The sequence below is a fragment of the Mobula hypostoma genome, chromosome 24, assembly GCF_963921235.1.
Source record: "Mobula hypostoma chromosome 24, sMobHyp1.1, whole genome shotgun sequence".
Taxonomy (NCBI): Eukaryota; Metazoa; Chordata; class Chondrichthyes; order Myliobatiformes; family Myliobatidae; genus Mobula; species Mobula hypostoma.
In genome coordinates, this window is record NC_086120.1 from 31454739 (window position 1) to 31479799 (window position 25061).

The 25061-nt window shown below is 42.8% G+C and overlaps 1 protein-coding gene across 1 annotated transcript in view; it reads left to right on the top strand.

Annotated features, from left to right (window-relative positions):
* Window positions 1-322: 322 nt before the first annotated feature.
* LOC134337308 (sphingosine 1-phosphate receptor 3-like) overlaps window positions 323-25061 on the top strand; it is a 42027-nt gene continuing 17288 nt past the window's right edge. Inside the window, exon 1 of the mRNA XM_063032209.1 lies at window positions 323-583. The gene's annotated coding sequence lies outside the window, so the exon portion shown is untranslated. The remainder of the gene's footprint in view (window positions 584-25061) is intronic.

A 25061-nucleotide genomic window follows, 5' to 3' on the forward strand; every position in this document is an offset into this window, starting at 1 on the left:
CCAAAAATTAAAACAGGTGATGCTAAAATTGCACTGGAAGTAGGGTGGCAGCTATGGAGTGAGAAACGAAGTTAAGGTTTCAGCTAAATTACTTCTCCTCAGACCTGGGTAAGGTTACAAATTCAGCATGTTTTTCACTGAACCGGAGGAACAAGAAGGAAGGAGCAAAGCAGCTGTCTACACCTCGCTGAAAATGAGAGACTGAATGACACAGTTTGTGTCCGAGCCCGCTGAAAGGAAATGGTGTAGGCAAGCGTTCCTGAGAAGATATAAATAGAAGATGAGTTAGGACTGAAGAGAAAGAGAGGAGAGTGCTGGAACAATGAAGCACATATCATAGCAGTGGCTGGAAAACTGAAATTAAAGAGAATATTGGAAGTACCCAGCAAGTCAGGCAGAATCTGAAGAGCGGCAAGCGAAGTTAACACTAACTGGAACTAGATAATTTTGTTTTATCTGGCTCCGATGAACTTTGAAGCATCCTGGGGATGGGAAAGGCGCTGAATAAATGCAAGTTCTTCCATCTGTGCTACCATACTTCAAATCCACCACAGATCACTGTGGTAAAAAGGGGGAGGAAACTGTGAGTCACAATGATTTCCTTTTTTGAAGAGTGTTCATAAAATTTTAATGGCAATTCCATACGTTCATGGTCAATGTTGCTAGTGCTAGCATTTTAATTTGAATTTAAATGTCCAGTCATCGTGCTTCAGACTTGTGCATGAGATCGCAGGTTCTCCGCTAATGCAGAAACTGATCTGCTACGTTGTTCATGTTGTCGGTGTGATGGAGGAGGTGATGGCTTTGCGAGCAGTCTCAACTGTAACAGCGTGTTCAATAAAGGACGAAGAAGAGAAGAAGGGGGAATGAAGGAAATACCTGAAAATGTGTTTGGTTTCCATTCTAGATGAAAATGCTTGCTTGCTGGCGTCAATGGAAAACAGCTGCAGAAACAATGTGTTTGCCAGCTATTTATTCTCTTCAGTTTCAGGGGGGAAGCTTTGACAAGGTCTCAGAAGGCTGGATGGTCAAAAAACATAGAAGCCTGAGGGATCTAAAGGAGAGCTGGCGAGTCAGATCCAAAGCTGGCTCAGTTCCAGCCTACACTGGTAATATTTGAGTGACTGATAGGCTGTGATGAATGGGTTTCCACAGGTCCTTCGCTATCTGTAATATGCAGAATATGTTCGTGTTTTTAGATCTAAATTCAGGCTGTATCACTGGGAGAAAAATTGTAGATGACGGAAAAGCTGGCTGTGTGGATAATAGTGAGGAGGGAAACTTCAGGCTGCGGGACGATGTTAATAAGCTGTTGACCAGGAAAGTGGCAAATTAAATTTAAACAAAAGTCGTGTGAAGCATTGTTTTTGGGAAGGGCATATACAATGCACTGGCATCTTGCTTAGCTCGCAGTGTCTACAAGAAAGAGAGCAGGAATAGACTGTGTTAATTTTAGTATTATGTGTAGGGAGATGACTTCACCATTGTGTAGAGAACCTGACATGAAACCTTTTCCTGCCCAGACTCTTCTGGTATTCCCTCAGCCGTGAATCACCCATGGCTCAGGGTGGAGAGGGTTTTTTGTGAGATCCTATGTTGGGTGGACCATGGGGAACTGTGTGCCCACTCGGCACTGTGGCGTGGGGCCCGGGGTGCATGCCAGCAGCAGCTGCTTCACGCCCAGGTCCTACCATCTCCCTTATCTCCTCTTGGACGTAGTGGGGAAACCGCAGACTGGCTCAGTCCACCAGGCTGCAGGAGCATCTGCTGAGGCGCACTGGCACTCAATGCAGCCAACGCTAAGCCTGTGCAGGGACGGACCGCAGACTAGACTCCTTCTGCTACCACACAGAGTTGTGTAGGGGAAGCCCCTCAGACAATCAAAGAGCCTCATGAGTGGCAAGGGTGCTATGTTTGTGCTTCTTTTTCCCTTCAGAATATAGAAGGCTTTTTGTTTTGCCCTGCTTCTTCTTTTGTATATATCTGTTTTAATCATGAATAATACCTATGTCTGAAATTAAAAGGCCACCTTGGATGTGACATGGTCAGCACAACATTGTGGGCCGAACGGCCTGTATTGCGCTGTAGGTTTCTAGGTTCTATGTTCCCTGCGATGGAAATTGCTGTCTCCGTCCCTCTTTGCTTATGCCAGGTTCCTGGCACAACGGTACGCAACAGCTGGTGAGGTCCGGTGCCCAGGCCAGCAGGCCAGGTTCCCACTTCAGCAGCAGGCAGTCTGAGCATGTAACCATAACCATGTGTTGTTTTTAATGTTCAGGGAGCTAGGGTATGTACGATACTTACGTGCACTTGCCTCTAGAGCCAAGAGGACGACAACTAATTAGCACTCTGCTGCAAAGTACTAAACTGGAGAGGTGTGATTGAGGTCGTTGGACTTCACATCCATAGATCCCTCAAATGAGAAGATTAAAAAGTCATAAGGAAGGCATTATTAGCCAGCATGTGGAATATCAGAGTGGGGAACCTATTCTACTACTGTATATAACACTTGTTTGACACAGATTTAGTACTATCTAGAATTTGGTTCACTGCATTATAGAAAGGGCATGATTGTATAGCCTCAAATAGCCTCTGACAACCAGGCCCAGCTCCTGGCCTTCACATGTGGCTTAGCTACTAAACCCGGCTGAACCATCTCTACTGACAGGAGAAGGGTCAAAGGCGGCTTAAAACCAGTCGCTTCAGACAGCTGGGGCTCATCAGCCGTGGTTGGCAGCTCATCCAGGAGAAGGAAAACTCTGATCTCAAACCTCCGCTGCCTTGAGGCTAGACCCACTCATGGGAAGGATTCGGGAGCAAACCCTGAGGAAAAATTCCGGAGCTGGAGTCCCTAAGGCAGTCCCACGTTAGTTCAAAGCTGACTGGCAACGCGTGCGACGCTGCTGGTACCAAACTGTATCGGTCTCTGCCATCCCTTTGGGTTCATCAGATGCGTGGGGAGGGGGAGCTTGCTACGTTGGCAACAGCTTGGATACAATGTCCATGTTCAACTCCGACGGACGGAGGCCTCAGAGATTGTATTGGAGAGGGTCCAAAGGATACTTACAGGATTTTCCCGTCACATAAAAACTGTAAAAAAGAGGAAAGACTGGAAAACCTGTGGTTGTTTTCTTTGGAGCAGAGTAAGCTGAGGGGAGCCTTGAAACAGTCTTTATCTGTTTATGTACAGCTTTGTGTAAAATTCTATTGTATTTTTTCCCTGTAAATGCCTCCAAGAAAGTGAATCTCAAGCTAATATATGGTAATACACACATGCAATCATAATAGATTAAACTTTGAACTTTGAATGTGATAAATAATAATGAGGGATCTATGTCAAAGGAAAGAGAGTTGATCTAATTCTCTCAAAGCTTAAAGTGGTAAAAGAATCAAACAGACAATGAGGAAAATATTTTCACTCAGAGGGGTGGTGGGCATCTGGAATCTAATGCCTGAAAATACTCGAATGCATACTTTGAAGAGCAATCTCCTGTAGGTATTTGGACCCCATTTTCGAAGGTGGGATTAGGCTGCATAGCAGACAAACTGGACTGAATGGCCTCATATGCCAGGAATTTTCCATAATTATTAAACTGACTTCAATCTGAAAATATTCAGGCTGCTCAGAACGCCAGGTGGCATCAATAGAGAGAGAAGAAGATTTAACATATTAGGTTAGTGCTCAGGTCCTTCAGATCAACTGACCCAGGTTCAATTGCTGAGTCAACTGGTGACATCTGTACGGAGTTTAAATGTTACAGATTCATAAAGAATGGAAACAGGACTAACCAGTCTCTGCTGATCAAGATGCCCGTCTAAGCAGGTCCCATGTTCTGCCCACGATCATATTGTCCTGTTCAACACACCCCTCAAATATGTGCCAATTTTGAGATTCGAAGCTCAAAGAACAAGGTTCAAAGTAAGTTTTATTATCAAAGTACATGATCATTTTATTATCAAAGATCCTGATTGAGAAGTTACAGAACCTGGGCCTTTGTACCTCCCTCTGCAATTGTATTCTCTACTTCCTAACCAGAGACCACAGTCTGTGCAGATTGGTGACAACATATCCTTCTTGCTGACGACCAACACTGGTGCACCTCAGGGGTGTGTGCTTAGTCCCCTGCTCTGCTCTCTGTATACACCTGTCTGTGTGGCTTGGCACAGCTCAACTACCACCTACAAATTTGCTGACGATACAACCATTGCTGGTAGAATCTCAGGTGGTGATGAGAGGGCATACAGGAGTAAGATATGCCAACTAGTGAAATGGTGCCACAGCAACAACCTGGCACTCAATGCCAGTAAGACGAAAGAGCTGATTGTGGACTTCAGGAAGGGTAAGATGAAGGAACACATACCAATCCTCACAGAGGGATCAGAAGTGGAGAGAGTGAGCAGCTTCAAGTTCCTGGGTGTCAAGATCTCTGAGGATCTAACTTGGTCCCAATATATTGATGTAGTCATAAAGTAGGCAAGACAGCGGCTATACTTTATTAGGAGTTTGAAGAGATTTGGCATGTCAACAAATACATTCAAAAACTTCTATAGTTGTACCGTGGAGAGCATTCTGACAGGCTGCATCACTGTCTGGTATGGAGGGGCTACTGCACAGGACCGAAAGAATCTGCAGAAGGTTGTAAATCTAGTCAGCTCCATCTTGGGCATTAGCCTACGAAGCACCTAGGACACCTTTAGGGAGTGGTGTCTCAGAAAGGCAGCGTCCATTATTAAAGACCTCCAGCACCCAGGGCATGCCCTTTTCTCACTGTTACCATCAGGTAGGAGGTACAGGAGCCTAAAGGCACACACTCAGTGATTCAGGAACAGCTTCATCCCCTCTGCCATCTGATTCCTAAATGGACATTGAAGCTTTGGACACTGCCTCACTTTTTTAAATATACAGTATTTCTGTTATTGCACATTTAAAAAAAACCTATTTAATATATGTAATTGATTTACTTGTTTATTTATTATCTTTTATTTTATTTATTATTATTACCTTTTTCTCTCTCTGCTAAATTATGTATTGCATTGAACTGCTGCTGCTAAGTTAACAAATTTCATGACGCATGCTGGTGATAATAAACCCGATTCTGATTCTGATGGGTGTCACCATATACAACCCTGAGATTCTTTTTCCTGTGGGCATACTCAGCAAATCCATAGAATAGTTACTATAACAGGATCAGCGGACAATCAGCCAGAGTGCAGAAGACAACAAACTGTGCAGATGCAAATAAATAGCAATAACTAATGAGAGCATGAAATAACAAGATAAGGAGCCCTTAAAGTGAGATCATTGGTTGTGGGAACATTTCAATGAATGGGCGAGTGAGTGTAGTTAACCCCTTTGTTCAAGAGCCTGATTGTTGTGGGATAGTAACTGTTCTTGAACCTGGGGATGTGAGTCCTGAGGCTCTTGTACCTTCTACCTGATGGCAGTAGTGAGAAAAGAGCATGACCTGTGAGGTGAGGATGTTTGATGATGGATGCTGGAAATTGCCCTCGTTAGGTGGATGCCAGGACAACAGGGGTGGTGGACGGCACACGAGAAAGATTAGGTTACAGAGAACTGAGTGTGGGAATGGGATTGATAGGATTGCTCTGAGATTCTGTACGGGCAGAATAGCCTCCTTCTATTTCTAGAAAAAAAACAAAGAAGGATTAGATTTATTTGTCACATGTAAATCAAAATATCAAAACATACAGTACAGTGAGATACGTCATTTGTGTTAATAGCCAACGCAGTCTGAGGACGTGCTGGCCCAGCCCACAAGAGTCACCAAAAACATAGCATGTCCACAACTTTCCAACCCTAATCCCCGTGCTCATGGGACAATTTCCTTACAGGCAGTGGTGGGAGCAGAACTCTGTTCCTACAGTTGGCTCTGTAAAATATGGCGCTAACCACTATTCTACCGTGTCACCTGAGGTAAAACATGATCCTTCGTCAGAACATTAAAACATTCTACCGGGTCATCCAACTAATTTCCTGTTTTTCTGGGATCCTGCTGCACAGGACAGATTTCTCTGTTTGTTTCGGCAAACCTGTTATCACATTTCTAAAGTGTTCGGACTGCGATTTGGGACGCCACGCAGATGCGGTGACGTGCCTGCCAAATTCTTCTTGAGGAAGTTGGGTTTGTGGGGTAGAATCCACTGGTGTGATATAGAGAAAATATTTGGGTGCTGTGGTTGTGGGATTGAAGGCTTTTATTACCAAGATGAGTCATGATTACAACTCCCTAAAATCTTTAACTCTACGATCTGAGGCTTATATTTATTTTCTATTCATTTCCACAAAGGAAAAGAAAAACATTGGATACAATTCTCTGAAACCCACAGAAGGGACCTTAAATATCTAGTTTTAGGTTCTGTATATATCTTCCTGACAGAAGAGTGGAAATTAAGTATTTTTCAGCTATGGATAGCATGAGCTAGGATTTAATGAAAATTGTTATCAAGACACCAGTTCCAGCCATCACAGATTTTTTCACTGGCCTGTGGAATTCATAGCATGGCCAATGTTCATTGCTCATCCCTAATTGCCCCTGAATTTAAGGAGGCTGTTAACAGCCAGCTACACTGGTAACTTCGGAGGCCCCTATAGAAGTCCTTTCCTTCAAGGCAGTGGTAAGCTAGATTTTTTTCTGTGTGGAAATTCAGTAGTTTCATGGTCACCATGACTAATGCAAGCTCTGACCTTATTTAATTCCTTACATTTTAATCATTTTTAAAGACTGGGTCTATTTATCAAATGCACATTGAAACATGCAGTGAAAGGCAAATCAAATCAGTCAGGATTACACTGGGCGACCCGTACGCATCTCTATGCTTCCAGCATCAATGTACGATGCCCACAAATCACTCATCCGATCCATATGCTTTTGCTATTGGGGTGGAATCCATAGCACCCAGAGGAAGTCCATGCGGTCACCCACCGGGAGAAGATACAAACTCCTTACAGGCCGTGGCAGGAATTGAACCCTGATCTTTCAGCTGGCACTTAAAGTGCTGCACTAACCATTTCATACCATGCCCTCATACATTTAAATTCCTTATTTGTTCTAACGGGATTGGAATTCATGTCTCTGCGGCAGCTGTCAGGAAATTTAACTATAGTTCGTGTACTTGTACCATAGGCCAGAATACCCTTGGCAATTGGTTAAATCATCAGTAAACCAGGAAAGTTGACCAATGTCCCACCCCTCCCCTCCCCTCCCCTCCCAAAATTGAGCAGGGATCTGCAGGAATTGAACCGGGTCAGTCAGCAGAGTTCCCATCTCTGAATACTGTGGGATCATGTCCTTTTCCAAAGACCTGTTTACAAAACAGTGCAGTGTAGGAAACTATTGAATTCCTGGCACCAGGGCAGGAATGGATTCTCAATATTCCTGGATTTCAGTGCTTTAAAAGGGATAGAGAGGGCGGGAAAAGGGGAGGAGGGGTGCCATTACTGGTCAGGGATACTATTACAGCTACAGAAAGGGTGGGTAATGTAGCAGGATCCTCTTTTCAGTCAGTATGGGTGGAAGTCAGGAACAGGAAAGGAGCAGTAACTCTATTGGGGGTATTCTATAGGCCCCCTGGTAGCAGCAGAGATACAGAGGAGCAGATTGGGAAGCAGATTTTGGAAAGGTGCAAAAATAACAGGGTTGTTATCATGGGTGACTTTAACTTCCCTAATATTGATTGGCGTCTGATTAGTTCCAAGGGTTTAGATGGGCAGAGTTTGTTAATTGTGTCCAGGACGGATTCCTGTCACAGTATGTGGACAGGCCGACTAGGGGGAATGCCACACTAGATCTAGTACTAGGTAATGAACTGGGTTAGGTCACAGATATCTCAGTGGGTGCATCTGGGGGACAGTGACCACCGCTCCCTGGCCTTTAGCATTATCATGGAAAAGGATAGAATCAGAGAGGACAAGAAAATTTTTAACTGGGGAAGGGCAAATTATGAAGCTATAAGGCTAGAACTTGCGGGTGTGAATTAGGATGATGTTTTTGCAGGGAAATGTACTATGGACATGTGGTCGATGTTTAGAGATCTCTTGCAGGATGTTAGAGATAAATTTGTCCCGGTGAGGGAGATAAAGAAGGGTAGGGTAAAGGAACCATGGGTGACAAGTGAGGTGAAAAATCTAGTCAGGTGGAAGAAGGCAGCATACATGAGGTTTAGGAAGCAAGGATCAGATGGGTCTATTGAGGAATATAGCGTAGCAAGAAAGGAGCCTAAGATGGGGCTGAGAAGAGCAAGAAGGGGGCATGAGAAGGCTTTGGCGAGTACGGTAAAGGAAAACCCCAAGGCATTCTTCAATTATGTGAAGAACAAAAGGATGACAGGAGTGAAGATAGGACCGATTAGAGATAAAGGTGGGAAGGTGTGCCTGGAGGCTTTGGAAGTGACTGAGGTCCTCAATGAATACTTCTCTTCGGTATTCACCAGTGAGAGGGAACTTGATGATGGTGAGGACAATATGAGTGAGGTTGATGTTCTGGAGCATGTTGATATTAAGGGAGAGGAGGTGTTGGAGTTGTTAAAATACATTAGGACAGATAAGTCCCCGGGGCCTGACAGGATATTCCCCAGACTGCTCCATAAGAAGAGATTGCTGAGCCTCTGGCTAGTATCTTAATGTCTTTGTTGTCCAAGGGAACGGTACTAGAGGATTGGAGGGAGGCGAATGTTGTCCCCTTGTTCAAAAAAGGTAGTAGGGATAGTCCGGGTAATTATAGACCAGTGAGCCTTGCGTCTGTGGTGGGAAAGCTGTTGGAAAAGATTCTTAGAGATAGGATCTATGGGCATTTATAGAATCATGGTCTGATCAGGGACAACAAACAACAGGAATTCTGCAGATGCTGGAAATTCAAGCAACACACATCAAAGTTGCTGGTGAACACAGCAGGCCAGGCAGCATCTCTGGGAAGAGGTACAGTCAGCGGTTCAGGCTGAGACCCTTCGTCAGGACTAACTGAAGAAAGAGTTAGTAAGAGATTTGAAAGTGGGAGGGGAAGGGGGAGATCCAAAATGATAGGAGAAGACAGGAGGGGGAGGGATAGAGCCAAGAGCTGGACAGGTAATTGGCAAAGGGGATATGAGAGGATCATGGGACAGGAGGTCCGGGGAGAAAGACAAGGGCGGGGGGATCCCAGAGGATGGGCAAGGGGTATAGTCAGAGGGACAGAGAGAGAAAAAGGAGAGTGAGAGAAAGAATGTGTGTATAAAAATAAATAACGGATGGAGTACGAGGGGGAGGTGGGGCATTAGCGGAAGTTAGAGAAGTCAATGTTCATGCCATCAGGTTGGAGGCTACCCAGACAGAATATAAGATGTTGTTCCTCCAACCTGAGTGTGGCTTCTTCTTTACAGTAGAGGAGGCCGTGGATAGACATGTCAGAATGGGAATGGGATGTGGAATTAAAATGTGTGGAGTCTGCATGGCTTTATGAAGGGCAGATCGTGTCTAACAAGCCTGATAGAATTCTTTGAGGAGGTGACCAGGCATATAGATGAGGGTAGTGCAGTGGATGTGATCGATATGGATTTTAGTAAGGCATTTGACAAGGTTCCACATGGTAGGCTTATTCAGAAAGTCAAAAGGCATGGGATCCAGGGAAGTTTGGCCAGGTGGATTGAGAATTGGCTTGCCTGCAGAAGGCAGAGGGTCATGGTGGAGGGAGTACATTCAGATTGGAGGATTGTAACTAGTGGTGTCCCACAAGGTTCTGTTCTGCGACCTCTACTTTTCGTGATTTTTATTAACAACCTGGATGTGGGGGTAGGAGGGTGAGTTGGCAAGTTTGCAGACAACACAAAGGTTGGCGGTGTTATAGATAGTGTAGAGGATTGTCGAAGATTGCAGAGAGACATTGATAGGATGCAGAAGTGGGCTGAGAAGTGGCAGATGGCGTTCAACCCGGAGAAGTGTGAGGTGGTACTCTTTGGAAGGACAAACTCCAAGGCAGAGTACAAAGTAAATGGCAGGATACTTGGTAGTGTGGAGGAGCAGAGGGATCTGGGGGTACATGTCCACAGATCCCTGAAAGTTGCCTCACAGGTAGATAGGGTAGTTAAGAAAGCTTATGGGGTGTTAGCTTTCATAAGTCGAGGGATAGAGTTTAAGAGTCACGATATAATGATGCAGCTCTATAAAACTCTGGTTAGGCCACAACTGGATTACTGTGTCCAGTTCTGGTCGCCTCACTATAGGAAGGATGTGGAAGCATTGGAAAGGGTACAGAGGAGATTTACCAGGATGCTGCCTGGTTTAGAGAGTATGCATTATGATCAGAGATTAAGGGAGCTAGGGCTTTACTCTTTGGAGAGAAGGAGGATGAGAGGAGACATGATAGAGGTGTACAAGATATTAAGAGGAATAGATAGGGTAGATAGCCAGCGCCTCTTCCCCAGGGCACCACTGCTCAATACAAGAAGACATGACTTTAAGGTAAGGGGTAGGAAGTTCAAGGGGGATATTAGAGGAAGGTTTTTTACTCAGAGAGTGGTTAGTGCGTGGAATGCACTGCCTGAGTCAGTGGTGGAGGCAGATACACTGGTGAAGTTTAAGAGACTACTAGACAGGAATATGTAGGAATATAAGGTGGGGGGTTATATGGGAGGCACGGTTTGAGGGTTGGCACAACAATGTGGGCCAAAGGGCCTGTAAAGTGCTGTACTATTCTATGTTCTATGTTCTATGTAGTGGTGAAACATTTTGCACTTTCTGGCTGTGCTGTTTGCAGGTGAGATGACAAAATGAGACTTTCACAAGGATGTGAGAGATTGCCCAGTGACATGGTGAAGAAAAGATTGCAGAATGTTGAAGAAAATGCAGTAGTTATTTAAAGAGATTAAAACGTAACTTCATTTGTAAAAATTTACATTGAACTGTGTTGTCTGCATCATACAAGTGTCGCCGTGCTTTGGCACCATCATGGCATGCCCACAACTCACTAACTCTAACCTGTACGTGTTTGGAATATGGGAGAAAACCAGAACACTCAGAGGAAATGTGGTCACAGGAGAGTATGCAGACTCCTCACAGACCGATCGGAGATCCCCAGTGCTGTGACAGTGTTACAATAACTGTTACACTGCTAGGCACCAGCTTCTCAATCAACTTCATAAAAGCAGACCACCTGGCCGGTAGCATATTTCCACGCGTGGGGACTTTCTGCGCCCATCTGAGCAACATACACAAAATGCTGGAGGAACTTAGCAAGTCAGGCAGCATCTATGGAAATGGGTGATCAGTCGACAATTTGGGCCGAGGCTGGAGAGGAAGTAAGTCATCTTCACCCACAATGAACTGGGTAAGAAGATGAGGATTATCTCACAATCATTGAAGCTTCAAAGCAAAAGGATTTTTTTCTGCCAATGCCAATGTCTATGTTCATTTGTTAGTATTCAAATGTTGATATTGATATCAGTAGGGGCAAATGGAAACAATGGGTCGAGTGATAGAATTTGTGTATGTTGCTCTGCATTTCCAACATCTGCACAATCTCTTGAGTCCACTCCAGTTCAGTGGGTTTTGTGCTCCGTGACATCTTCCACATACAGGGCAGGAGGTATCTGATGGAGTGGGCAGATGAGGCAGATTCAGACAGATCCAAACCTTGAGGTCATTGACAGAGGCAGTCTCAGTCTAGATTGGAGTCAAGCAAATATAATACAGTTATAATGTAATTAGGGTTAGTGAGTTACATGCAGTTGATGTCAGTAACTATAGGCCAGCGTAGGGAAATCCTTTTGCATTAGTAGAGCCCAGTACAGAGGAAGAGTACTCAATGTATTTTGTTCCACACAAACAAAACTGACTTGAAAGTAGTTTCTTTTTCTTAAAACCCAGACAAATTGTTCACTGTGCTGAAGGTTTCAAACCACAGGGGATACATGGGCTAGACTTACTGCTCCCTTTATGGCCAGTAGTTGGGAAACTTTTCCCATAATTTGTGAATTAGGAGTAGATGGGGAATTAAAGCAGAACTTTCCGACACAAAGCCAAATAAACACATGGTACCCGTTAGTCAATATCATGACATGCTTCTGAAAATAACAAGTGACTGATGAACCGTGGATGGAAAGCCTTTGAGGTCAGGGGCCCTTATCCTAAATTTTATAATAGCAACTACTTGAAAACAATTTACAGAGGCGGGGAATGTATTGAGGAATTACAATGCCATAGAAAAACCACAACCTTTATTATAAATGCCCAACTGAATGCAGTCAAAGTAGATAATGATGCATTCAGTATGCAGATTTTTTAAATCTCATTTATGAGATGTGGGTGTAACAAGCATTTTTAGCAATCGCTATATATGGCCTTGAGAGCATAGAGGGAATCCACTTCCTTAAGCCACTGTTGTCTGTCATGAAAGCCTCCCATTGCATTGTTTTGCAGGGAAATGCATAAAAGCTAATGCAGCAAAGGTTTACAAAATTAATTATTGGGATCAACGGATTGTCTAATAAAGAGTGATTAAGTAAGAATAGCCTTTACTCAGGAAAATTTATTTCAATGAGAGGTGTCCTCATGGCATTATACATTCAGTGGTAATAATAATAATAATAATAATAAGAAGAAGAAGAAGAAGAAGAAGAAGAAGGAGGAGGAGGAAAAGATGAAGAGGAAGAAGAAGTTAACAAATGGAGGAGCATGACTCCCTGTGGAAGACATCCCCATGATCTGAGCAGACTAGAGGAACTTCTAAGGAAATACTTTCATCAATGAAAGTAGGATTCAGCACTCCACGTGAGCATATGCAATTCCGATAAGAAATACACACCAGTAAACGTAAATGAATGCGCAACAGGTTAGAAAAGGTTAGCCTATGGAAGAACATGACCCTCCATGGAAGACATCCCCATGAACTGAGCAGATTAGATGTCAACAAGGATGCTTTGAATGCCTAACTCAGAGTTGGAGACCTCTCCTCAGAATCACAGGGGTTCCTTATGGCAAGACAGGACCAGGTGGTTAACACAAAAATTTATCAAAAATACAAAATACACCAAAAAATTCAGGATGATAAATGCAGGAAATGCCAAGCGAAACCAGAAAAAAAATCAAACATATTACAAGATCCTGCAGCAGTTTAACTCAATCTGATAACTTACACAGACAAAATCAAGTGCCAAACATCATTATTCAAAACCTTGCTTTAAAATACAAACTCATAAAAGACATCATATCTTACTACAAATACAAGCCTGGTTCAGTTTTAGAGTCAGGGTCCTACAAATTATATTATGACTCACCCATTATTACAGGTAGGATAGTCCATAATAATCATCCAGATATAATATGACAGGATAAACAAGTAAGAACAACTTACTTAATAGATATAGCTACTACAAACATATATAACGTATAGAAATCAATAAGTGAGAAAAAACAGAAACATGCTGAATTAAAAGAGGAAATTGAAAGACAATGGAACATGAACAGAGCATACATTGTCCCATAGTAATATCTACAATTGGTGCCATGCCAAAGGCACTACACAAAAGTGTTACGGTAGACAATTAGGGTTACACAGCAATATTTATGTAAATCTTCAGAAAGCCACAATACTAAATGCCACTACAATAGTCTGAGAGTTCCTAGCAATTGACAAATGAGTGTGCTCGGCTATGCCCATACCTCAGGTTTTACCAGCTTGAGGTGAGAAAAAAATAAGTAATAATGATAACAATAATAATAAATAACTTAGTTCATCAAATACTTTTCATACAGATGATATAGTTCAACATGTTTTACAATGGGATTAAGTGCAAACATGAAATAAAATTTAAAATAAAAATAAACATGAAAATAAAAGACAGAAAGTTGCTAGTTAAAAGCAATGTTAAGGAAATAGGTTTTGAGCTAGCATTTAAGTGTCAACTGAGTTTGCATCCCTTTTAGTTTCAGGTACTGACGCCCACAGTTTAACAGCATAGATCAAAAAAGCTGACCTACCAATTATCTTTTGAGGAAGATTGTTTAAATTTAAGAGACCGGTGGAAGAAGACCAGAGAAGTCAAGCAGGATAATAAAATGAAAACAATTCTGTGATGTACTCTGATCCTAGATCATCAAAGACAAGTTAGAGAAATTTAAGATCATTTCTAAAAGATCCTGGAAGCCAGTGCTATGTTCTCTCATCCTAGTTTTAGTTGAAAGCCTAACAGTGGCATACTGAATGAGACATCATTTCTCAGTAGATTGGCATGACCATAACACCATAGGACCATAAGACATAGGAACAGAATTAGAACATTTGGCCCAATGAGTCTTCTCCACCAATCCATCATGGCTGAGTTTTTATCGCTGTTAACCCCATTCTCCTGTCTTCTCCCTGATGCCCTGATGAATCAAGAACCTATCAACATCCTCCTTAAATATACCCAATAATTTGGCCGGCACAGCCATATGTGGCTATGAATTCCATAGATTCACCACCCTTTGGCTAAAGAAATTTTTCCTCATCTCTGTTCTAAATGGACATCCCTCAATTCTGCTGTGCCCTTTGGTCCCAAACTCCCCCATTATAGAAAATGTCTTCTCCACATCCGCTCTCTCTAGGCCTTTCAATATTCGATCAGCTTCAATGAGATACCCCCCCCCACCCACCTTTCTTCTAAACTACTGCAAGTACAGACCCAGAGCTATCACATACTCCTCATATGTTAATCTTTTCATTCCTGCAATCATTGTCATGAACCTCCTTTCGATCTTCTCCAATGCCAGCACATCTTTTCTAGATAAGGGGCCAAAATCTGCATACAAAGACTCCCAAGTCCGTTTGCAGCTCTTATTTTTGAATTTTCTTGCCATTTAGAAAATAATCTTTGCCTTTATTCCTTCTACCAAAGTGCATGACCATATATTTCTCTGAAATATATTCCATCTGCCAATTCTTTGTTCATCCTTCCAATCTGTTCAAGTTTTTCTGCTCACTCACTGCTTCCGCAGTGCTACCTGATCCCCCAGCTACTTCTGTATCATCTGCAAATTTGGCCTTAAAGCCATCAATTCCATCATCCAAATCATTGACATATAACATGAAAGGAAGTGGTCCCAATACCAACCTCTGTGGAACATTACTTGTCACTTGCAGCCAACCAGGTTAGGTTTCCTTTACTCCTACTCTTTGTCTCCTGCCAATCAGCCAACCTTCTATCCATGTTAGTATCTTTCCTGTAATACCACAGGCTCATGTGCAGCCCCTTGTCAAAGGCCTTCTGAAAATCTAAATAAACAACATCCACTGGCTCTCCTTTGTCTATCCTGTCTGTTATATCCTCAAAGAATTCCAACAGATTTGTCAGACAATATTTCCCCTTAAGGAACCCATGCTGACTTTCGCCCATTTTATCCTGTGTCTCCAAGTTACCTTAAACCTCATCCTTAATAATTGACTCCAACGTCCTTCCAACCACTGATGTCAGGCTAAATGGTCTGCAATTTCATTTCTTCTTCCTCTTTCCTTTTTTAAAGAGTGGAGTGACATCTGCGGCCTTCCCGTCCCCTGGAACCATTCCAGAATCTAGTGATTCTTGAAAGAGCATTACTAATGCCTCCACAGTCTCTTCAGCTACCTCTTTCAGAACTCTGTGGTGTAGTCCATCTGGTTTACGTCACTTACCTCCCTTCAGACTTCTCAGATTCCCAAACACCTTTTCCTTAGCAACAGGAATGACACTCATTTCTACCTGCTGACACACTCGCACTTTTGGCATTCTGCTAGTGTCTTCCACAGAGAAGACTGATGCAAAATAGTTATTCAGTTCATCTGACATTTCTTTATCCCTATTACTACCCCTCCAGCATAATTTTCCAGCAGTCTAATATCCACTCTTGTCTCTCATTTGCTCTTTATATATTTGAATAAAAACTTCTGGTATCCTATTTTATATTGTTCGCTAACTTACCATCATATTTCATTTTTAATTTCCTGATAGCTTTTTAGTTGCCTTCTGTTGGTTATTAAAATCCTCTACCTTATCACTAATTTTTGCTATATTATATGTCCTCTCTTTAAGATTTTACGCTGTCTTTGACTTCCCTTATCAACCTTGGTTGCTTCACTTTTCCTTTAAGATATTTGTTCATCCTTGGGATGTATCTTTGCTGTCCCTTCTGAATGTTTTCTCAGAAACACCAGCCATTGTTGTTCTGCCATCATCCCTGCTCATGTCCTCTTCCAATCAACTTTGGCCAGTTCCTCTCTCATGTCTCTGTAATTCCCTTTACTGCACTGTTATTTTGATACATCCAGTTTTAGCTTCACCTTCTCAATTCGTGGGGTGAATTCTACCATATTATGATAACTGACTCCTAAGGGCTCCTTTACCTTAAGCTCCCTAATCAAATCTGTGTCATTAAATAACATATGATCCAGAATTGCCATTCCTTTCATGGGCTGAACAACAAGCTATTCTAAAAACCCAAGTCAAGGGATTCTACAAATTCCCTCTCTTAGGGTCCAGTACCAACTGGATTTTCCAAATCTACCTTCATATTGAAATCCCCCATGATTATCACAACATTGCCCCTCCCTAGCTCACATCCTGCTACTGTTTAGCCATCTGTATAAATCTCCCATTGGAGTTTTTCTACACATGCAGTTTCTTAACTCTACCCACAAGGATTCTACACCTTCGGATTCTATATCACCTCTTTCTAAAGATCTTATTTCATCTTTTACCAACAGAGCCACCCACCCCCCTCTGCCTACCTGCCCGTCCTTTCAACGTAATGTGTATCCTTGGATGTTAAGCTCCCAACTATGATCTTCCTTCAGCCACACCACAGAGATGTTCATAAGATCATACTTGCCAATCTCTAACTCTGTTGCAAGATCATCTACCTTATTCTGTCTATGAGCTGCATTCAAATGTAACACCTTCAGTCCTGTATTCATCACCCTTTTTGATTGAGGTCTTGTTACTTTTAAGCTCATCAAACTGACTACAGTTTTGCTCCATTATCAGCCTGTTCTTCCTCACAGTCTCACTACACATTGCATCTAGTTGTATACCAGCTGCCCCATCATCAGCCCTATCACCCTAGTTCCCCTCCCTCCCCCCCACCAAATTTATTTAAACCCTTCTCAACAGCTGGATATGAACACCTTCAGGTTTAGCTATAACGTGTCCGTTTTGTACAGGTCATACCTTCCCCAGAAGAGATCCCAATGATCAATAAATCTGAAATCCTGCCCCCTGCACCAACTCTTCAGCCGTGCACTCACCTGCCAAATCATCCTATTCTTAACCTCACTGGCTTGTGGCACAGGCAGCAATCCGGAGATTATTCCCCTGGAGGCAAACACGAGGAAATCTGCAGATGCTGGAATTTCAAGCAACACACATAAAGGTTGCTGGTGAACGCAGCAGGCCCGGCTGCATCTCTAGGAAGAGGTACAGTCGATGTTTCGGGCCAAGACCCTTCGTCAGGATTCCCCTGGAGGTGCTGTTTTTCAGCTTTCTGCCTAACTCCTTATATTCTCTCTTCAGGACCTCCCCTCTCTTCCTACCTACTATGTTATTAGTACCAATATGTACCATGACATTGGCTGTTCACCCTCCCCCTTTAGAACTCCACGGACCCTGGCACCTGGGAGGCAACATACCATCTGGATGTCTCTTTCATATCCACAGAATCTGTTTTCTGCTTCTCTAATTATCGAATCCATTATCACTACTGAGCTCCTCTTCTCCCCCCCTCCCTTCTGAGGCACAGAGCCAGACTCAATGCCAGAGATCTGGTTACCGCAGTTTCCCCCGGTTGGTTGTCCACCCAAACAGTATCCATAGTGGTATGCTTACTATTAACAGCCACAGGTGTACTCCGTACTGGCTGCCTATTTCCTTTCCCTCTCCTGATAGTCACCCAGGTACCCGCCCCCTGCAACTTAGGGGTGACTACCTCCCTGTAGCTCCTATCTATCACTTCCTTGTTTTCCCATGTGAGCCGAAGGTCATTGAGGTGCTGCTCCATTTCCTTAACACGGTCTTTAAGGAGCTGCAGTTCGATGCACTTCTTGCAGATGTAGTTATCAGGGAGACTGAGGTCTCTCATAGTTCGCAGATCTCACACAAAGAACATACCATTACCTCCAAACCCATTCTCAGCACACCAGCTGTGAAAAAAATGCATAGCATGCCTGTCTCTAGCCGTGTTGGCCTCAGATCTGTAGTTTGTTCTATTTACTTAGGGATATCGCGCAGTAATGGGCCATTTCAGCCCATCAAACTTGTGGCAACCAATGACCTATTGACCTACTAAAGAGTATACCTTTGGACTGTAGGAGGAAATCCATACGGTCAATTGTAGGAGAAGATTAAGAGAGTTATAAGGAATTGTAAATTATAGAAGACAAGCAAAGAACTGCTGATGCTTGAGACCTGAAACAAAAATAGACGAAAGCTTCTGATGAAAGATCATCACAAAGTATGGTTCTTCATTCTCTTTACAGATACTGCCAGTTGAAATGAGTATTTTGGATCTTGATATTATCAAGACATTCAAGTTAATAACACCCAAACATTTAGACTGGATGAGTCTCTTCAAAAATTTAAAGTTCAGAGTCAATTTATTATCAAAGTACATATGCGTCACCATATACAACCCTGAAATTTATTGTCTTGTGGTCATACTCAGTAAATCCAAGAAACATAATGGAATCAATGAGAAACTGCACAACAAAATGATAAATAACCAATGTGCAAAAGACAACATACTATGCAAATACAAAAGAAAAATGTAAGTAACAGTATTATATAAATAAGTAATAAATATTGAGATCATAAGATGTAACATCCTTGAGAGTGAATCCATAGGTTGTGGGAACAGTTCAGTAACGTGGCAAGTGGAGTTGGGTGAAGTTAGCCCCTCTGGTTCTGAGAGGTAGTAACTGCTCCTGAGCATGGTGGAGAGGTTCTGGAGGCTCCTGTACCTTCTTTCTGATGGATGATGGATGTTTCTTTCCTGTGATTGTGCTTCATGTAGGATTGCTCAGTGGTGAGGAGGGCTTTACCTGTGATGGACTGGGCCATGTCCATCACCTAGCCAATCAGATATTTTACAATCTCTTCACTATCAAATTGTGATGGTGTTGCAATCAGCGACTGAAGCGGACCCAAGTGCAGGACACAGGCACAGAGAGCGGTTTAGGACTCTTACGCGGACTTGAACGTTGACTTGGACTCGGAGCCTGGACTTGGACTTGACTCGGAGCCTGGACTTGGACTTGACTTAGACACCGAGCGACAAGCCCAAACAACTACAGAGAATTTGTATCGTGACTCGGAGCAGCAGCAGACGGCCTGCAATACTCAGCCGGACACAAGACAACAAAAACGAACAATGACAGACAATTCCTATCGCGGCTCGGAGTAGCGACAAACTGCCTGCAATGCTCAGCCGGACATGAGATGATAAAAACCAACAACGACAGTCCATTCGTGTCTTGACTCCAGGTAGCACAAGAAGCGACAAACAGCCGGCAAATCTCAGCTGGACGGCAGGCTCTTGACTCAACCCAGCAGCTGCGGATGGCAGGCTCTCAACTCGACTCATTCTCGGCGACCCGGAACGAGCATAGCTGCACTGCTGAGGTGACGAATCTGCGGCGAGTAGATGTAAGCTGGAGTTTTTATGCTGCCGGTTCGAATGAGGATCAGGTGCCCTAATCAAGGAGCCCAGTGGAACACAGGGAAAAGGAAATTAACTGAAACGAGGGGTCAATGAGGAGACCGTGGCAGATGGATGCGTTGTTCAATCACTGGTGAAGACATTGTGGTTCTGTACATTTGTCCACTGCCATTGTGATAGTTTGCCTCCTGTGCTTACCTGACAAAAGGTCTGGTGATATGATTTTACTCTGGTGCACATTTAAGCAACGGGCCAGATTGAAAAGGTAGAGTGTTGGGACCAGAGGTCGGTTCTGCTCACTCCTCTGCGGGATGTATTTGGCTCTGTGCTGAACTGAGTCTGGGCTTTCTGCGGCTGCTCCAGGCTTCACCTCCGTGGACTCACGTTCATTCTGAATGCTATTTGCTTACTTCTATTTTTAGCACGATTTGATTTTTTTTTTCTCTCTGCACATTGGGTGTTTGACAGTCTTCTTCCTTTTATGGGTTCTTTTGCCTTCCTCTGTTTTGTGGAGATGAATACATACTTTGATAACTTTGAACTTTGAATACTGCTGAAACAAAATGTTTAACAAATCCAGCAAAGTACTGAAACTGGACAACAGCAGAGTCTCAGATAGGCCAATGCTTTGAGAATGACTGTAGCAGTGAGAGTTAAATGCAATGCTGAGTATTCAAACAATTTCATCATTATCCACCTCTTGTGCCACAGTTCCCAGACACCACGGATCACAGAGTGGAAACACTGACCACAAATTCCCTAAACATGTCTGTTTAATGTATTACTTCCTTCCTTTTTTTTTTGGTTCCTTTTCAGTTAATTTTATACTTTTGATGAACATCTAATGGGAACATTCTTTCATTCTAAGCCCATGGCTCCATTCTCTCTACACCCATGACTGTGTAGCTAAGCACAGCTCAAACGCCATTTCTAAATTCACAGATGCCACCACTGATGTAAAATCTCAGATGGCAACAAGGAGACATGCAGGAGTGATCTCGATCAGCTGGTTGAGTGGCATCGAAACAGCAACCTCGCACTGAAAATCAGAAAGCTAAGGATTTAATTCTGAACTTCGGGAAGGGGAAGGTGGGAGAAGACACACCAGTCCTCATTGAGGGGTCAGTGGTGGAAAGGGTGAGCAGCTTTCAGTTCCTGGGTGTCAACGCCTCTGAGGAGCTGGTCAGGGCTCACCTAACATGTTGATGCAGTCATGAAGAAAGTACGCCAGGACTTCATTAGGAATTTAAGGAGATTTGCTATGTCACCAAAGAATCGTGCTAATTTCTATAAAAGTTTGGAGGAGAGCATATTGACCGGTTGTATCGCAACCTGATGTGGAGACTCCAATGCACAGGATCACAGGAGTTTGCAGAGGGTTGTAGACTTGGTTAGCTTCTATGCAGGCGCAATACTGCTGAGTGTCAAGAACAGCTTAAAGACAAAATACCTCAAAAAGGTGAATCCATCATGAAAGATCCTCACCATCCAGGACATGCCATCTTTGTGTTATGGCCATCAGTGTCAGCCTGAAGACTCGCACTCCACGATACAGAAACAGCCCATTCCCTTCCATGATCAGATATCTGAATGTTCCATGAACACATGAACATGACCTCATTATTCCTTTCTTTGCATTATATTCATCCTGTAATTATATCTATCGTAATTTTATGTCTTTGCATTGTACTACTGCTCAAAACAATAAACTGCACATCGTATAAAATAGAGAAAATAAGCCTGATTCTGATTCTAAATTCAATGCCAGTTTCTTAATGTTCCCTTTCTTTTGAGCTTAGCTAAATTATAGTTTACAGATTGATGTACACTTTTTGAAAGCTCTTTATTAATCTCATATTTTCCTTGCCTCTTCAGCCTAGTCCTCTGGCACTTGCTCTTGTACCTGCTGGGGGTCCCTTGGGTAATTTAAATGTGGGATGTATCAAAACTAATTTCTCATCGAAACATGAGACGTTTTCATGGGGATTTAACAGGATCATGGTGGGAAAATGTTTCTTTTGGCTTGGAGTACAGTAACAGTGCCCCAAATTCTCACAATAAGAGACTAGGGCAACCATGAAAAGAAAAGTCTTTATTCAAACTGTGGAGAAATTACAGAATGTCCCAGCAAAAGTGGTGTAGATGCTGATTCACTGAATATGATTCATAGCTTTTTAGTTAGATGGAGAATGAGTGATGTAATGCTGCATTGAACTGAACTTAACGGAACTGATTATGCCTCACCTTTTTCGTTTTTTGTGTTTTGTATTCTGTGTTTTGCACTTGTTTTGTTTTGTATGTGGGGGACTGTTTTCGATACTTTCCTATGAACGGGTTCCAGGGTTTTCTTTGTTTCATGACTGTCTGTGGGAAGACAAATCTCAGGGTTGTATACTGCATACATACTTCCATAATTGTTGTCGTCATCGTGGCTATCCCTCGAGGTCGAGGATGATGGTCTTCATTCTGAAGAAGTGGCCCACAGAGTGAAGACGCCTGTGTGTGTATTTGTTTAATGTGTACTCGATATTGCACTCCAAGAAGCACGTAATACTTCACAAATCAACCAACTGATTCCAATGGCTTGGAAACCATGACGATTGGAGTTGATGGATTTGTTGCAGCCTTCATCCGCCTTCAAGGCCATTGAGTTCAAGGTAACTTTGTCCGCCTGTTCCACCGTTGAGGTCTTGGTTGGATTGTTCTTTGTCAGGGACCTCACCCTCGACCTTACCGCCATGGGTGACCCTACCAGGAGCATAGCTCCAGACGGCATTGATCTCGGGATCTCAGGACCACACAAGCTTCTCCACCACAACAAGGTGACAATCCATGGAGAAGACTTCCATAATAAATGCACTTTGAATCTTTGGAATCAAGGGAATGCAGAACTCAGGTAAGGAGGCATTTCTGATTTGATCAAATGGCAAAATAGGGCAAAATAGGTTGTAGGAACTCCTCAGGGTTGCAGCCCACCTCCACTTCCGTCCTTTCCCATATTAATTGTTTCATCAATGGCACAGCTTCGAAGCTCTGTAATTGTTTCTCCCATCATCCACTTCATGGTTCATGGGAAACTGTGCCTTATAGTACTATTTTAATATGGCTAGTAATGTTCCTCAATGTTAAATGTGTTGCCTATACGTAGGTTATTTTTTGAGGTCAGTGCTGGGGCAAAGGCAGCAGGAATACTTAGGTGGTCAGTAATGGGAACCCTGGGAAATATTTATTGGCCTCACTCATCCCTAACCACTCTTTCCCCAATTCCCTCCTCGCTGGCAAACTTATTATCACTTTATTTTGCTCTGTCTTATCTTTGGTCTTCAGAAAGCTTATGAGTATGATTAGACAGCTGACTGCGTTAGCAGTTACTTCAGAGAAAAGCTAATTTAACAAACTGATTTACAAATTGTGCCTGGCAGGCTGCATCTGCTCAGATAATTACAAAGTGAAAATCTTATCACATTTGCAGAAACACCAGTATATATATAAATAGTCAGATGTTAGCTGTGCAATTTCAATATATGTAACTCAGTGAAATATCTGTTCACAAATAAGATACCAGGTAGGATTTTTTTGTTCAATAGTACACCCCTCCAGCTTTTACCCTGTGATCACTTGCCTAATATGGCCAAATGAAACATTCTGTAATGATCAATAAACCAATTGTTTGGAATCAAATGACCTTGCCTGGTGTCTCAGGGTTGAGTGTGTGTGCGTCATGACACCCCCTGCCCTGGAATTCCTTCTTTGACATTTGTCCCACACCCCACCGCGGTGTTCCACCCTCACCATTCTTAACATCTTTTGCTTCCACCGCATTTACAAAGTTGCTGCCTGCTCCACATTGACAAATACAGTATTGCGCAAAAGTCATAGACACCCCTCGCTATATATATGTGCTTAAAACTTTTGCACAGTCCTGTCCCCCCACTATATTTTCCTCCAATCACCTTAAAATATTAGCTATTTTATTAGCCATTTCTATCCTGGGGAAAGGAACTAAAAGCTGTATCTACATTGGGTAGACACAATCTGTGATCCCACTGTGAGATCAGTTGTACCAGCTCTTTTAAAAACTTTCATCAAGAATCATTATCTTTTGAAAAGTTTTTGTGTTACACTTTTGGACCTATTGTTATTAATGAATGAATAAATAGTACAATCTGAGCACCATCACCACTGACTGAAGAGATTCAAGAAACTGACCCAGCTCAACCTTCTCAAGGGTATTTTGGAGTTGGTCATTAAATGTTGACCTTAGCTAAAAGAAAAGGTGAAAAGTTTTCCAGCTTCTCTTTACTTCCCATTTATTTTCTCTCTCAGGAAATTGTGATATTCAGATGATGTTGGAAGTCATTAAACTGTGGTCCATAAGTATCGTGGTTGTGGATGGGCGCACTGGATAGACTATGAGGGTTCCTTCACATTCATAGACTTCTGTATGAAGTCAGCCTTGCTCTATGTTTTTTCCTGATGTGAGAAGTTACAGGTTTATGTCCCAAAGGGGCACAATCAGGTGAGGTGAGCATGACGTTCTCCAAAGGGATTGTCTACTGGTGGGCCTTCAGATGATTGTAGGGATCCACATACATGGAGAATGCCTGAGCGTGACCTTGTTTAATGTGGGGAGGCTGATGCACAGGGTTGAATCACCTGCAGCTCTACATCACTAAGACAAAGGAGTTGGTGCTGGACTTCAGGAAGGTGAAAACACCCTGCATTCCCATCTCCATCAAGGGAATGGATGTGTAAGTTGTCTGGGACTACAGATACCTGGGAATTCATCTGAACAATAAACTGAACTGTACTAAAAATACAGGGGCTCTGTACAAGAAGGGACAGAGCTGATTGTACTTCCTGTGGACGCTCCAGTCATTCAATGTCTGCAGGTGTTCTACAAGTCAGTGGTGGTCAGCATTCTATTCTACGCTGTAGTCTGCTGGGACAGTAAGGTGAGGACAGCTGATGTCAAGAAAATCAATAAACTTGCCAGGAAGGCTGATTCTGTTCTGGAGGTGGAACTGGATTCTCTGGTGGTTGTGTCTGAGATGAGAATGCTGCAGAATATTCAAAGCATTATGGACAATCCCTCTCAGACCCTCTATGACATACTGGACAAACAGAGGAGCACCTTTAGTAACAGACCAATTCCACCACTGAACGCCACAGGAGATCCTGTCTCCCTGTGGCAATAAGACTCTACAACTACTCCTCTTTAAGTATATACGTATATGGTTTCATTGCACATCTCTATTTTGCACGCTTACTTTTTAATGGACATTTCGTGTTTTTTGGACCTCAATGCTTACATTTTGTATTTTAAAGTATATATTTCTGACTGAACAACCTTGCAACAATAGTTTCCTTTGGGATAGATAAAGTTTTATCTTATCTTATCTTATATGTC